Here is a 16,840-nt window from a genome sequence, read left to right on the forward strand (position 1 = left end):
GCTAAAGGAATGCTATCAGCTCTAACTACTATATGAATTTGGAAAAGAGAGAAGTTCAGGAACTTTTCAGCTAGAGGTAGATGACTTTTGAGGTAGAGGATGGGAAAGCATGAACTATGTGAAAAGAACATGGGTGGCTAAGTCAGTGTGGATGTAAGAACTAGCTCTGAGAATCAAGAGATGAGGAAGACCACTGGCAAGACGAAACGAGGCAGACCTGAGAAAAAGCAAAAAGAAGAGAAGTGTGGTGGTTGATGGAGTTTGGGTGTGTTGTCCCCTCCAAAACTCATGTGGAAATTTGATCCCCAACGTGAAAGTGTTGGAAACTGACTGAGTCATGGCAGTGTCATGAATGGATTAGTGCTCTCCCTAGGTTGGGGGAGTAATGAGTGATTTCTCGCTCTACTAGTTCCCATGAGAGCTGATTGTTTATAGGACCCTGGCACCTCCTCTCTCTCTCTCTCTCTTGCTTCCTCTCGCCATGTGATCTGCTTGTACATGCTGCTTTTCCACCATGAGTAGAAGCAGTCTGAGGCCTTTGCAGGTGCAGCTGTCCCAGAATCGTGAGACAAATAAGCCTCTGTTCTTTATACATTACCCAGTCTCAGGTAGTTCTGTTATAGCAACACAAAACAGTCTAATACAGCAGTCATCTTGGACATTTTGATAAATTAGATGGCAAAGGGGCAAGAAACAATTACCTTTAGGGAAAGTCAATTTCCAACTAAACTCAGTGAGGGTAGATTGAAGGCTGGTTCTAGCAGTGAAGGGAAATGCAGCTGCTGAGCTGGTCCTCAGAAGATGGTTAAACCACTCTGAACAAAGTGGATACATATTGACCACAACAGAGACAAATGTGTGTGTGTGTGTATGTGTGTGTGCACGTACATGTACACACAAATGTTACAAGGATCGGGACAGCTGAGAGAGGAAATACAGGGAGAAAGGAAGTCAAGAAAAGACACCCGACATTCCACAGGAGAAGCTCAGGCACAGGAACAACTGGGACAACAACTCCAGAATACTTTAGAGAAGGGTTTTTACCAGAATCAGCATCTACAACTTGCAAAATCACCTTTACATCGAGATGAAATTCAGAAATATTTTATTATCTAAGACAATGGTGTTCAACCACTGCAATTTTGTTCCCCAGGGAACATTTGACAATCTGGACACATTTTTGGTTGTGATAACGGGTGGGGGAGGCTTGGAGGGGTTGCTCACTGGCATCTCATGGGTAGAGGACAGAGATGCTGCTAAACATCCAACAGTGTGCAGGAGAGTCCCCTACAACAAAGAATTATCTGTCCCCAAATTTAATAGTGCCAAGGTTGAGAAACCTAATTTAGAGGATCCCAGTGAAAACAGAGTAGTATCTTAAAAATAAAGTACAGGGCCGAGCCCGTGGCACACTCGGGAGAGTGCGGTGCTGGGAGCACACGACGCTCCCGCCGCGGGTTCGGATCCTATATAGGAATGGCTGGTGCACTCACTGGCTGTGTGCCGGTCACGAAAAGGACAAAATAAAAAAAAATAAAGTACATTATTATATGTTAACGTTAAACATGTTAAACGTTAACATATGCATGTTAACATTTGCAAACAATATTGTACAGTTGGCAAATGTTAACATTGTACCTATACTAAAAAGGAATTTAAGCAACAATTATTATTGTGGTTAGAATTCTTTAACACATGCATATACTTCAGTAGACTTTTAAAAAATATATTCAGCTTCACCATCCTTTTTTAATAAACTGAAAATACTTCCGTCAAAATCCACTGGAAAGCAATGATATACTGAGCATTTTTTTTTCAGAGAAAATTCAGATATAATGACCGGAAAATTACCAAAAAAAAAAAAAAAAAGATTTAAAGGAGAAAAAAACCTTAATTAAACCCAGCTACTGGTCCCATTTTATATTTATCTCTCTAAACTGTTAATGAATTGTGACCCATTTAGTCATGACAAAATGTATATCCTGAAGGCTCTGTGTCCCTTTTGAGGGTCTTAACAGATATTTAGCAGACAAGAAAATATTGAATGCCTATTATACATAAAATTTGATCTTTAAATTGGCATTAATACGCCACTTTTAGAATACTAGAGGAAGCCCCAGCCAAATATATAAAGCAGTTACTGAGATGAAAGACACTCCACAAGGGAGGAGCCCATCTCAGGACCAGTTCACCCAGCCATGAGTGCTGTATGGGTTGCTACAGCACATTAGCCACAAACAATTTCCATCCTAGGAAGAACACTCAGTGCAGCTACTGATGCATAATAAATATTTGATCCTAATTAGACCTAATGAATGAATTTTAATTCTGTATCCACCATGCTTTTGTGGGACACAGACACATAAATACCAAAAAAAAAAAAAAAAAGATTTTGGGGGAGTGTGTAGAACTAGTCATTTTAACTCCACTGTTAACATTTTTCATTTCCGTAAGTCATTTAATAATAATGAACAATTGTCTGGAAATCTCTTTTAAAAGATAGATGTGGTTAAAAAAATCATCAGGAGAATTATAAATTGCATAGGATTCAATGCAATGTACTGTGTAATAAGAAATTTTAACTTCCTTTGTTTAATTTATTTTAGTTCATTGAGAAGTTCAAGGTAAAATATGCTTTCCAAAAATATAATCCGGCAAATTATAATTGGGATACTAATTTGAAATTTGATTAAACAGATTCAAGCCTATTCTTTAAAGATTATTTATCAAAATGGTCCTTTCGGATAAAGTAAAAAGAATAACAATTTTGTTCTGGGGAATAAAAAAAAAATCTCTATGCATTACCTAGTTTCCATAGAATAACTCTTATTCTTTTAGTAAGAAGAAACATTTTTAGCAGCATTGCCCAAAAGACGTATATGTAATTTAAATGCTTTCAAATGGAATAGAAAAGGTAATTTTTCTGATTTTTTTCAAGTCTTTTAAAATCAGAGAGCTATTGGATGTGAGTTCTTAACATTACTGATCTTTTAAAAAATTTACCCTTGAGAAATATATATAATCACAAAATCTATTAAGACACATTTATGTGTTATATTAGAGAGTCATGCAGTTCTATAGCTTCATCAACCGTGTTAGGTTGGCCAACTACTGCAACCCACAACTTCCAAATCTTTGTGGCTTAACACTAGAAAATCAAACATCTAGTGCAGGTCAGTAGAGGGTGGGGAGACCTCTGTTCCAAGAGGAATGAGACCTCTATCCCTTATTACTCCACCATGCCATAGCATCCGAGAGTCCTCCACTTCTCCTGAGTCCAGCTGATAGATGAGAGTGGAGAATACCAGGGATCATGCATAGACTTTACCAGGGATCCGAGAGGGGAACACATCACTTCTTCCACTGGCCTGAAATCAGTCCTGCTAAGGGCAGAGGAGGCTGAAGAATGTCATATAGCTGCACGCCCAGGAGGAAAGGAAATGGAGTTCAGCGAAATGCACAGCATTGCCTCTGACAATTCAACAGGCAGGAAATAAACAAATGAAAACACTAATGTCATATCTTTATACACTTAATAGATGTATTATAACTGATCAATTCTCTTATGGATGTTGATTTGAAATATAGCTTTGGGCAGGGGCAATATTAGGCTCTGTCAAGGTGGTCAGCATGTGTCCTGGGAAGCTGAGAACAGACCCAGTCACACAGTCGTCATGCCCAGACCACCATCCTGGTTTTCCAAGTAATCAAGCTCTTCTTTCCCCTTTGTGATTGACGGCCTGCTTCCCATCACAGTCAAGGCAGGTCATAAAAAAGATTTGATTAGTGTCACTTACATTTTCATCTTAACATGAAGAAGAGTCACCATTACCTGGAATGAGACCATAGACTGCACTATCATTAGACTACATCAGAATTATGCTCCTTAGTTATCAGAAGGGAAAAGTCACAAGAAAACAATAGGCACCAGAAGCTTACCCAAATGGAAGGATTTTGACATGGAAGGCAGTTTTCTACTCATAAAATGCACAACTTGAAATTTGGTATAAATATTAGATCCTGAATAATGCCAGCCACATTTCTACTGCCTGGAGATGGTACAATGAAAATTGTCATGGAGCTTGGAAGTACCAACAAGTCTTGAAAACCCATATTTGACTATCAAGCAGGGACTAGACCACACATTCACTCAGATCACTGGAGCTGAAGTTCTCACTTTGACTTTCTTATCATTTCAGCATTTCAAGCTAGAATAACTATATTCATTCTTTTAAGACTTTTCCTTTTAACTGTACATTAGAAAGGAAATGTCTTCCCATTCCTCATATTCCACTTGGCAGAAAATCTTCTGTTTGTTCATCTCACTTACCCTGATCTCATACCTAGTCATGTTTCTTAGAAGAACAAATTTAACTCTGAATGTGAGAAAACAGACCTGAAGTAAACATTAGTTAAAATGCAAAACAAAAAGTCAAAAATAAGTAAGTCCCAGATTTTTGCAAATGTTGCTTTAAAGGAAATATAAAATCGAGGCAGCTAGATCTGAAACAAATGAAGACATACAAGAATTTTAATAGTGTGCAAATGATTTTGACCGGTGGTTGGCAGAACAGATGTTAAATCAGCTGAACTCTTCACTACCAGATTCTTGGAGGGAGGTTGTCCCAAGAATATTAAATAGAAGTTGCTCTAATCTTCTCTATCAGCTCAATATTGTTATTTTGTCTATGCCATTACAAGTCATTATTTACATTAGAACATGTAGCTTTGTAAAATTTAAAGATTATTGTAAATCAAATTAAAAATTTCCCCTTAGTACAGCTATAATGTGGGGGGTTTATGTCACACGTATTTTTAATTATATTTTCCAAAACCCTAGGCAGTCGATTTGATAAAGAGGATATTTCATGAAGTTTACTCTTCTGTTCTAGCATGTTCTTGGCAGCTCATTCTCAAGAAAGAAATCATATCAGTCAGTCCACAGAATTAAAAAGGTATCTATTTAAGCCATCCAAAACTTCAAGTTCTACTCATTGTTGAGGATGGTTGGAACTCTGTAACTTTAGCTACAAGGTGAGCCTACAAAAATTTATGTGGTACATGGTACTCATAGGTAATACAGGTAGCATGCAGGGCTGGATCCTGAAGGGGGTTTTCTATTTTTCCACTCTGGGGATGGTTTTCTCATTGAACTGCATGGAAAAGCAGAAAGTACACTGTTCAGCGGGATGACACACTAGACGACTTTTACGATATTGTCAAGTTTAGTTTACCTCTCTGGAGCTCAGTGGCTTCTATTATGACATGAGATATTTAGATGCTGCAAAGCCCCTTCAAGAAACATGTTGTCGCTTCCTAATTAGCCTCAGAAATGAAACAGGAAATCCATCCATGTGAGGATGGCACAGCAGGATAAAACAGCTTTACTGCTTTTCAGTGTTGATGTCTGAGTAGGAAAAACACACAACTAAACCTCATTAATTGCATGTCCGGATGTCTGCAGTGCCCCAATAATGAATCAAATTTTAGTCTTTAACTGTATATTCTCACTTTTAGATCTTTTTGTTAATGATCCTTTTCCCTTTACTTGATATTTAAGAAACTTTAGAAACAAATGCCTTTATGAAATAATTTCAAGATATTAAAACAGCACTTATCTTTAATGCCATGTGCTTGGTACAAATGTCACAATTCTATCTTAACGGATTTTCTGTGTCTTGGGAAATTAAACCACTGTATCAGCTCCTTCAAGGTGACAAAATCAAGGTGACAAAGGCACAATAGGCTAGCAGACAGAAACCTATATGAGACAGGGTTGCTCCATATTGTATAACATATCACAGAGACGGAGTATATTATCAGTTTAGCCATTACAAGTTCTTAGAATATTTGCTTTCTCTCCAGCTACATCTATACAACTGATTGCAACGATCATGATTAGGTCTTTTTTTAAAATTTAAAAGTGATCTCCATAACGATGGTTCCCTTACTCTTATTATTGGAGTTATTTTCAAGCAATAGCTTATATAGATCAGTTGGCCCGTTGCTGCGATTGAGTATAATAAATGGAAATTGCTATAGATTGTTATCATAGAGGTTGGTGGCCAGAATACAGACTTCTATATTTGATATACCTAGAAGTGTGTAGAAGCTGCCGTTCAGAGCATTGCTGATAAGAGGGCATGAAATTAATTCACACAATTAGTAAGGCTCATGAAATGCTAACCCTTAGGCTCTAAACGATAATTCACAAATAGCTAGTAAATTGACACAATTTTACTTGTGTTGCACTTCAATTTTTTTATTAAACATTATGCAAAGGATTTTCTAGAATTATACCACTCCCCAGAATTGCTCTTGTCAGGGTCACCAATGAGCTCCATATTGTAATATTCACTGGTCAAGTCTGTGGTCATCTTGATCATGCCTCTCCCTGTGACATACTTTCCTCTCTTGGCTTCCAGCACACTGTGCCCTCTTGCTTTTCCTCCTATCTCCCTGAGCATGCCTTCTCAGTTTCATTGAGTGGTTTCTGCTCTTCTTCTTGACCTCTCAATCTTGGAGTGCCCCAGGGCTCAGTTCTCAGTCTTCTTTTTCCCCTTTTGACACTCAACTGCCTCCTTCTGTGTCATGGCTTTAGATACCGTGGAGAACCATCCATGTGCCACCTCCCCCATTTCTACCTGTTCTAAGACCCCATGCTCTCTCACCTGGCTATTGCAATAGCTTTCTGATTTGTCTCCCAGCTTCCATCCTTTTCTCCTTACAGCCTATTCTCAATGCAGCAGCCAGAGTGACCCTTTTACAGTGTAAAACCTCTGATCTCATGTTCTAGTATTCTCCCTTTCTCCTGGCTACAGCTATGCTGGCCTCCTTGCTGTATCTCAAACAGCAAGAGGCCGCTCCTCCTCAAGGGCATTTGCAGAGGATGTTGCTTCTGCCTAGAACACATCTCCCCCAGACAGCTGTATGGGTAACTCCTTACCTCCTTCAAAGTTCTCTGCTAGACATTTAAAATTCCTAGCTGTAGTGTCTTCAACACAGACAATTTCCAGATCCTCTTTACCCTGCTATATTTTTAGAGCACTCTTACTTTCTCACCGAGTATATAATTTCTTATCATGTTTATCTTTTATTGTCTGTTTCTGTCCATGAAAATGTAAGCTTTTGGGGGACAGGAATTTTTATTAGGGTTGTTCATTGATGTTATCCAAGCATGTAGAGCGGTCCTTTGCTTTCAGAAGGTGCTCAAATTGTATCTGCGTAAGTGAGTGACTGTGCTATCTCAAGAGGCTGCGATGTCAGTCCTTCCAAGTTTAGAAATGAAGCAAGTCCTGTGGTACACCAAAAGCCTGCAGGAATGATAACAGCTTCTTGTGTAGAGATATGAAGTCGGACTTAAAAAACTATTGTTGTAGGGGGAGGGGGGCTAGAGAGAAATTGGTTAAGGACACAAACAATGAGTATGTTTTGTGATGATGAATATGCCAACCATCCCGATTTGATCATCACATATTGTACACAAATACTGATAGTCAACTCTGTACCCCACAAATAAGTATATTCAGTTTTTTTGATTAATAAAAACCAAACCCTATTTTTGCCTAATATAAGGAGAGCATCTTTCAACTATCAACCTCAAAGAGTTAATTGCTTTTTTCTTAGTAATTCTTGCAATACTGTCAAATTCCATTGTCCTCTTTTTATAGGTGAGGTTAAGGTGCTCCATTTGATATATCTAGAAACAGAATAAAGTTTCTGTTTGTGGGAGGGAGGGAAGGGATGTGTTTTCTGAAGGGTTGAGCAAGATGACTATATGACATAGCATATTTAATGGCAGTGGGTAGAAAGAGCACAGGTACAACAGTCCACAAAGTCTCATTAACAGTAAATGAATAAAGTAGAGAAGATCAAAGAAATCTCTGAAATAGATAAGTTTCCTAGAAATTGAAAGGGCTTTTTTTTCCCTTTCACAATTTAAAGAGAATGTGTCCACATTCAACAATTTTATAAGATGGAGTTGTGTTTTGGATGAATGCTCTACGAAGTCATCCCCAATGATAAATATTCAAAGGTAGATGGTGATGTTTTAGATAGAAGTCAATAGAATGAACCTGTATATTCCATAGTCATAAGCTTATTAATTCCTTTTAAGGCTTTGTGATACTACTTTATTAATTATTATAAAGCTTATTACATTTTGCAATATCCTATACTTATCACTAATCTAAGTCAATTTTAGTGATCAGTTAAGTTTAGACCCTCAGCCTCTGTAAAATACTCTGTCACAGCACTTTCATATTGCTGAGTGAAAAAGTTGCTTTCTACTTCAAGTTGGCTCATTGAAATGGTGTATGCTCAAGGATAGCATATCTTAGGGGACTCCAACTGACATTTAATTCTACTTCATTCAACATATTTCCATTCCCCATTCATGCCCAGATTCCCCAGTTCTCAGATTCACTCTTAGATCAGGAACAACCATATGTACTATGTTTAGTTTTCACTGAATTTTAAGTGACTTATTTTTTTATTATTCTTTTTCACTCCTTTTTATTACTCTCCATGGTTTGGCCAAACATGAAGAAGGAATACGCTGAAAAATTAACAAGATTCATTTATGCTAGCATCCTGTGTCTGTATAATGCATCTATACAGACTTTGTGACTTTGGCAGCATTTGCTAGAATAATACTGGTCCCTGAAAAAGAAGTGCCACAAAAGAGCTCAGTTGCTTTCCACAAACATGAGTTCATAAACATATTCAGAAAAATGAAAATGTGCTATGCATTAAAAAATACAATTCCCTGGCTTTAGTTGCATACAGGTATTTTTATTTGATAACACTGGTATATCCTTAATATAAGTCAGCCTTGTTGCCAGTTCCAAGAATGTGACTGAGAGTATAAGGAGCAGGAAAAAAAATTGCTATCAACCCTATTCTGAAAAATCTGTTACCATAAAAGCAGAAAGCAGAAAACATTTTATTTTAAATGATTGCTATTTCGGTTACATAATAGAAGTTAATAGCTATAACTCCAAATGCAAGATTTAAGTCACACACACACAAATATTTGTGTTGGTCTATGGAGAAAATATATATTTTATGTTGAAATAATGAATTTCTTTGAAATGCAGTTCAAAGCGAGGACGAAAACCTTAAATATTTTCTTTTACTTTTAATTCCTTACATGCCCCAAAGCAAACACCTGTACTTATGTTAAAATACTTGAATTCATAGCTGTGATCAGTAATGTCTTTATTCATTGAGAAATTTTGTCTCAATATCTCTCTGTTAGAATTTTTCTTGGATGTTTATCTTGAAAATCTGTACTGAAAGCTCAAAAAAGTTTTTCTCCAAAGACACATTCATCTTTCATAGATCATTTCAGAAAAAATACTCCTTTGATGTTTAAATAGGAGCAAATACAACAATATCTCTATAATCCGTGGATAATTTGTATATACTAGTACAGATAGCAATCATTCTAAAGATACTTTTCCCAAGAGACAAAGGTCACCAGATAAATTTACCTGCATTTAGAGAGTGGATGTTCATGGTGTTGCCTGATATACTTGTTTTTGGAGGAATCGTACCCAGACCTCTCTATTCTTCAGTCTCAGCCACTGACGAAAGGGGCTGTCATTTTGCCCACAGTGTATTGCCTCTATGCTTCCTATACTAAGTTATTGATCTTCCTAATCATTTTGCTAAGTTCAAATCTAGAAGTCCTTTTGTCACTGACCCCTAGTTCTTAAATGATAGATTCTGCTCTCACAGCCTCCTGCATCTTTCTTTCATTGCTTTGTTACAATTGTAATTTCATGGCCACTTGGACAATGACCTTCAGTAATTGGCTCCTGCTGCACTGTAAGCTCCACGAGGTGGGAAAGACCATCACCCCAGTGACAGAGGCCAGTGCAGAGTATCAAGTAGACTCTCAACACATGATTGTTGATTAAATGTCACAAAGATCAATGATGCAATAAATGTTAAAAGATCCAGAAGTCTGATATTTAGAATTTCATCCTTCATATAATGCTAATCAAGGTTATATTTACCCTAATTATGGTAATAATTCAATGGGTGGGAAATTTATGCTGTACCAGGATATGACTCTATCTTTTGTTTTTTTAAATTATTTACTAAACATTATAATTTGGTACATTTAACACCAAGCTGTGCTTATTAATCTAAGAAGAATGAGCTAATAAATAAGCCAGAAAGGGAAGAAATTAGGAGTTCACTAGTAAAACCAAATAATCTTTTAAGTGACCACAGATAACTGCTTTTAACGCCTTAAGCAATTTCAAAATCATTGAATATTGTCGTAAGGATCTTTTTCTTGTTACTTCAGTAACATTTCTTAAAGACTCTTTTCACTATCATATTTGAATCACATGAAGTTTATGGTTTCAATCTTTGTACTCTGACAATAGACTGGTTTTGTAACAAAACTTTTATCATTTAGCGTTTGCACCTACCACCATCATATCAGTACATAATAAGTGGCAATGAAGCAAGTTATTTGAACATTGTTCATACTGTGTCAGAGGAGAATCTGAGGAAAAGGGCTCTTTGAGGTAAGGAGCAGCCTGACATTGGATCTCTGTTCCATGCCCAGCAGTGAGCCACACCCTTTCCTTATGAGTCTGGAAATGTTGCCAGCTCTACCTTTTATCTCAGAAAAAACAGGGCTATTTATGCCTGAACACAATGCATTGAATTTATCATTCTTGGCTGACACAGTCATCTTTCCTGGTCCTTAAAGCCTGGAGAGAAAGCAGAGTGCACATACTTGCTGCATTATTGGAGGGTTTGGTAGATGGAAAGTCTACAGGCATAGCTGGCTTACTTTGGCAGGACACCTCTGCCTGCAAGAGATTAGAATGGAAGGCAGAGAGAATGTATGTAAAGAGTAGACAGAATACCGTTGACCAATCCTAGTCGAGACTGTTGCAATAGCCTTTCAACTAGAGTAGGGAGTGATACTGAAGATGTGTGTGTTTAAGTAGAACCAGGGAGTAGGGACTAAGTTGGTATAAAGAAAAATTTGAGTGCTTGTCTAAGATCCTAAGCCTGAGTAAGTGAGTGACACTGTTATTAAGACATAGCCCTGGGGAGAAAGAGCAGGTTGGGAGTTGGAAGATGGTGAGTTTTAGAAGCATTGAATTTCAGGTCCTTGGAAGACATTCAAACGAGATGTTTACCACCTACTTGGAAATGTGAGTCTGGAACTTGTGGGAGAGGTGGGAGATAGAAACGCAGGTTTGGGGATTATCGTGAAGGGGGAAACAGGTGAACTCAGGAGGAGATTATGGGGATTTAGATAAGAAGGACAGAACCCAAGGGAATAACTTTAAGGTCAAGCAGAGGAAGAGGCACCTGTAAGTGGGATTCAGAAGGCGTAATCAGAGAGACTGAAGGAAAATTAGGAGCCTGCAATGTCAGGAAGGCAAAGGAGATGAGATTTTAATGAAGGTCAGGGAGTAACAGTGTCCAGCACCAGTAATTTAAAAGTCTTTTCCTCACATTTACTTCCAAATATCATTTCATGTTAATTATGTAATATTTGGTTTCTCAGTTTTAATAACAACATCACAAAATTCAGTTATTCTTTGTGTTATTAGAAATGCAAAATTTCTCTCAATCTGTTGATCGTTTATTATTTAAGTATTTTTATATACTTTCAAGGACTTTACCTATAAAGGAGTTAAAAATATGCCACCCCAAAATACGCCTCTCTGGCATATTGACTACTCTGGGTCAAAGGAACTTGAAAAACAGCAGGTGCAAGAAGATCACTTTGACCTTCCTTCTGTTTCTTAAAAGCAGGAGATGAAATCCCCATGTGAAAGATGTCCTGCCTATACCAAGAAGAAAGTATCATTCTTACCACCAAGGAAAATCTGTACGCACAAACCTGTTTAACCCTTACCTTCCTAGTTTCTCCGCCCAGTTAACCACCTCAGTCCACTTCCCCTCTAACTTATCACATTTGCACAACTCACTACTCTGCCTAATTCAATATATAAGTATTCAACTCTAACTTCGTCTTGGGTCTTCATTTCCAAATTATGAAGGCTCCTGTGCCACATAAAACTTATTAAATAAATTGTATGCTTTTCTCCTGTTGATCTTACGTCAACTTAATTCTCAGGCCCAGCCTAAAGCAACAAACAAACAAACAAACAAATCCCTAAGAGGGCTGAGGTAAAATTTTGCCTCCCTACACCTAGAAACATAAAAAATATATTTTCTTTGAATTTAATGATTTAAAATTATGAAGACTTTTGGCTTGCATTGAATTTTCAGACTACACGTGAAATTACTTATAAAGAAAAAAACAGAAAAAAAATTCAATATTATCCATCACTTGTCAAAACTTTTTAAAAAGGTAGTGATATCCACCAGTTTTTCCATTTTAACATATTGGAATGACTCTATGGATAAAACAAATAGAAAAAAAATTTTAATAAAAAATTTCAAAACTAATCATTGATTCCTACCAAATGCAATAGTCACTAGGGTTTTTTTCCTGTTATGTTAAAGAAGTGTTAAATATGGATATTAAGAAGCAGCTGTATGTATATAAATTTTTCTGAATAAATTAAATTACAAGAAACGTATTAAGTTACAAAGTAAAATCTTTATACTAAAAACAAGTAGTTCTCACTTTGCACATTTATCATGCTAACAGGAAACCCGTGCATCTTGAGCTATATCAGTGCTTTCCATAGTCCTGTGGCAACTGGGAGGACTGCATGCATGTTATAGTCACTTTTCATACATTTATTGTATAAATCCTCTTACCACAGGAATTTTTCTTCCCTACTGTTATCCCAAAACCAATGTTAAAGATGTAAGATAATATATGCTTATTTACTGCTAGATTTAAGCCCCATTACAAATTCTCATAAAGCATAATGACAAATTATTTGATAATTTAAAGAATAAAAATCACATTTTTATCAATGCCATATGAGAAGATACATACTACAAAAATGACCCTGAATGTCTGTGTACAAAAGATATTTGTCCAATAAAGAACTAAATTCTTCTCTAATTTGCCATTTATAGAAATTTTGGGCCCTAGGCAAAAATATAGATGTATAGGCCAAACATTGTACCATCTGTTGCATTGTTTTCTCTTTGTAATTTTTCAGAAAATTTGGGTTGCTTTAAGTAAAAAAATTAGTATGGTCTCTCAATATTAGCAGCTGAGAAATATATTTACAATTTATTTTGCATGTAGACGTATGTCAAATTGAAGGCGTAAAAGATAGAGGGAAAAGACTTTCCCGTGCAGGTCTTTATTCAGGCATTCAACAAATAAAAAGAAAAATATAACAAATTCCCAGGTAGCCACCATTCACTGTAAAATATTATGAATTCAATGAAAGCTTATTGTATACTGCTCTATCTGAAATCTCCTGCCTACCTACAGAGGTAATCAGTATCTGAATTTGATATTTATCAGTCTATAAATTTCTATACACTATGATGATGTAGGTTTCTAACAGATAATCTTTTAAAGGTTAAAGTAATTCCTTCCTATGTCTGGTTATGAGTTTTTATCTTGAAAGTTTTTATCATTTTTCTCTGCATTTATTGAGGTTTGTCTACAGTCAGAGTGTAAAGTTTTAAACTACAAATCCCATATGATTCATATACAATACTGAAAAGACTCTAAGAAATAAATGATTGAAGAAATATAGAAAAGGTCCTTATGGTAATATTTTATTCAATGAATATGAAATTGCTTAAGGCATTAAAAGTAGTTATCTGTCGTCACTTAAAACACTACTTGATTTTACTAGTGAACTCCTAATTTCCTTTCTTTCTGCTTTATATGTAAGGTCATTCATAAATTAATAAGTACAGCCCAGTGTTCAATGTACCAAGCTATAATGTTCACTAAAAAACACAAAATGGTCTTCTGTCAAATGTTTTACACATACTCTTATTTAGCATTCAGGAATATTGATTAGAAAATGGAGATGTATGAATATACTAAATTACAATTGTGGACACAAACGACTTTAAATCTTCCATGCTTTTTGATTTCAATATCCAAAATAAAATATTTGTAAGAAGGATAAAAATTTAATCCCAGTCAAGTTTTCTCACCTTAGCATAAAAATTATCACTTGTTTTCAGACAAGCTTTTACAAGCTGTGGTTATTAAGTGATGGATCTCACCACATGAGTCAAAGCAAGCACATGTGCCAATTCTAAATTAATTTTGGAGCATGAAATACATTCATTAATTTTTAAAGTAAAGTCGATCAAACACAAAGTTAAACAAAATAATTTTGTATGAAGACAAGTAGGCATTGTCCAAAAAGAATTTTTTTTTTTTTTTTTACAAAAAGTAACTTCCATTATTCTTTCCACAAAGAAATCACCTACTTTTACTGAATTTACCTTTTCACTCAGCTTTTCATTCTTTTACTTGCTTTTATTAGTTTTTCATCATAAGTTGTGGTCTTCTGTGATATCAACATAAAGTTTAGAAATTTATTTACATCTAATTTTGGTCGTCCTCTGCTGTGAATGAAAATAATCATTGTAGATATAAAAAGAAAATTTCAATGATGGAATTTTATGTCAGAATTACAATTTATTCCCTTATTTAAACTCTTCTACTAAGAGGTGATACTCTGTAAGCTATTTACTTCTCCCCCAAATTAGCATTTTATTGCCCTGTATAGTCAGGGGCAAGGACTGCTTCCTACTTCAGAATGAGACCTGGGTTTCTTAGTCTGATATTTAACACCCTTCCTGAATCAGCATCTTCCATCTCTACCTCCAACAGTTCCTTGCTGAATCCTGCAACACAGGCTCCCTGTTCTGGCCTAGTCACAGATGTGCACAAGAAGGTCAACCAGATGCCAGGCCTTACCATCCAACACTTGGCTCTGCCGGAACCACAAGGACGTGATTTCTAATCCATCTGCACAGTTAGATAGCCATACTTGTTTTTGATAGTTTTCCATTCTTAACCATGGTCTTTAACCATTTTTGAAAAAGTGAAAACTCTCATTTGAAAAAAAATGTGGAATAGAAAATATTTTCAATCTGAGAATCAAAAGTACATTTGGGAACTATATTTGATGTTATATTCATTAAATTCACATAAAATGTACTAATATATAACTTTTTCAACATTCTTGAGTGTTTTTTAAAATTAAGAATTTGTACTAAGACTTGGGTGTTGCATAGTTACAAAATATTTCAAAGGTCAGTTCAAACAAACACATAACTTCTGAATACCACTTGGAGCTAAATTCAAAACCGACCAAATTTCTTAGGTTTGCAAAATTGAATGAAAGAATTACCACTGCACTGAATGCATGTCAAGAGCAACAGCTCCACTAGAATTAAACCAATCCAAGTTGTATTTGAGCCAGCATATTTAACGGGTCAAACTAACCAAAATGCAAAGCTTTTAAAACACAGGCAGTACATGTGTTTTTCTATTAAGCGAAACTCAATCTCCTTTTTTTTTTTTTTTTTTAGTCCCAAATTTATCTTTATAACAAGAGATGAATGTTTCTATTCTATCCTTTCTAATATTGAATTGGTGTTTCATAAGAGAGTACATTACTTTATTTAAATTGTGTCGTTACTAACCCGATTCTTTTTGCTGTACCAAAAGGTTGTTTTTCAGCCTAGTCATGACCTTTGGTTCATTACATCATTGGTACATTTATGTCCTTCTCTGCAATCCTCACCCATCTTGTGCTTCTGTTTGTCTCTCAATGAAGTACAGAAAGTCAAAACTTGTTGTAATTTGGAAATGTCTCCTTCATTGGTTGGACCAATTGTTTTCTTGTGATAATTTGACATCTTTATGTTTTATCACTGAGAGGATTGGCACACTTTGAAAGAACTTGATGTGACAGCTGATCTCCCACTTGCTGTTTACTAACGATGTTCATGGATGACACGGCAACTTACCCACTTGGGTGTCAGTGTCCTCATCTGTGCAACTGGGAACATGACACCTGCACAACCAACCCCATATTCATAGTAATACCTACTTATGTGAAAATAGATGATTGAGGAAATCAAAGTAGTTAAGGAAAATGAAATAGCTATGCATTTGGTGAAACAATGAAAATATAACCTTTTAACTCTGATAATACTGAACATTAAGTAAAATTATAGATGCAATTAGTTTGCAGGTAGAGTTGTACTTTCTAAGACAAAGTCTGGCTAAAGAACTGCCCTGATACCTTAGGCTGTGCACCAGTTCGTCTCCTCCTCTCATTTCTACTGTTCTTATTTTGTCCCATTCCTCTCAATTACATCTACCAACAGGGGCTTTCCAGTATCATCTTAAACACTGCTCAGCAATATTACTAATATGAGCCTAATTGTGAGACTTTTGGCCTCCATAAATAAACACAAACCCAATATACCTTCCCTGGGGCATTCCTATCTGATCTGGACATTCTCTTGAGTTTTCTCTCTTCTGAGTCCTTGAGCAGGAGCACCCTTTTCCATCTGAATGCCCTCTTATCCGAACCAAAGTCCCAATTCCAATATAGCTTTTCCTCTGTAATCACACCTCTGATTTTCTAGTACAATATGAACAGCTCCCAGTCCCAGGTCTGTGCTCTAATAACACTGGGGACCTCTATGTTTCCTGTCTTCTTTTGCCAAATGTTTTTATCTGAGTGTGTGTCTGACCCTCCCGCCAGACTGTCCATCTGCACGTGGCACAGTTCCTTGCACACAATAAGTGTGAGGCTTGGTAACAAAACCCCATATTCATTTAATGGTCTTGACTGATCATATTTTAAATAATGCATAAGGTTCTCACATCTTTTTAAGGAAAAAACAACTGACTTCTACCTTTGAAGACAGCATT

The sequence above is a fragment of the Cynocephalus volans genome, chromosome 13, assembly GCF_027409185.1.
Source record: "Cynocephalus volans isolate mCynVol1 chromosome 13, mCynVol1.pri, whole genome shotgun sequence".
Lineage (NCBI taxonomy): Eukaryota > Metazoa > Chordata > Mammalia > Dermoptera > Cynocephalidae > Cynocephalus > Cynocephalus volans.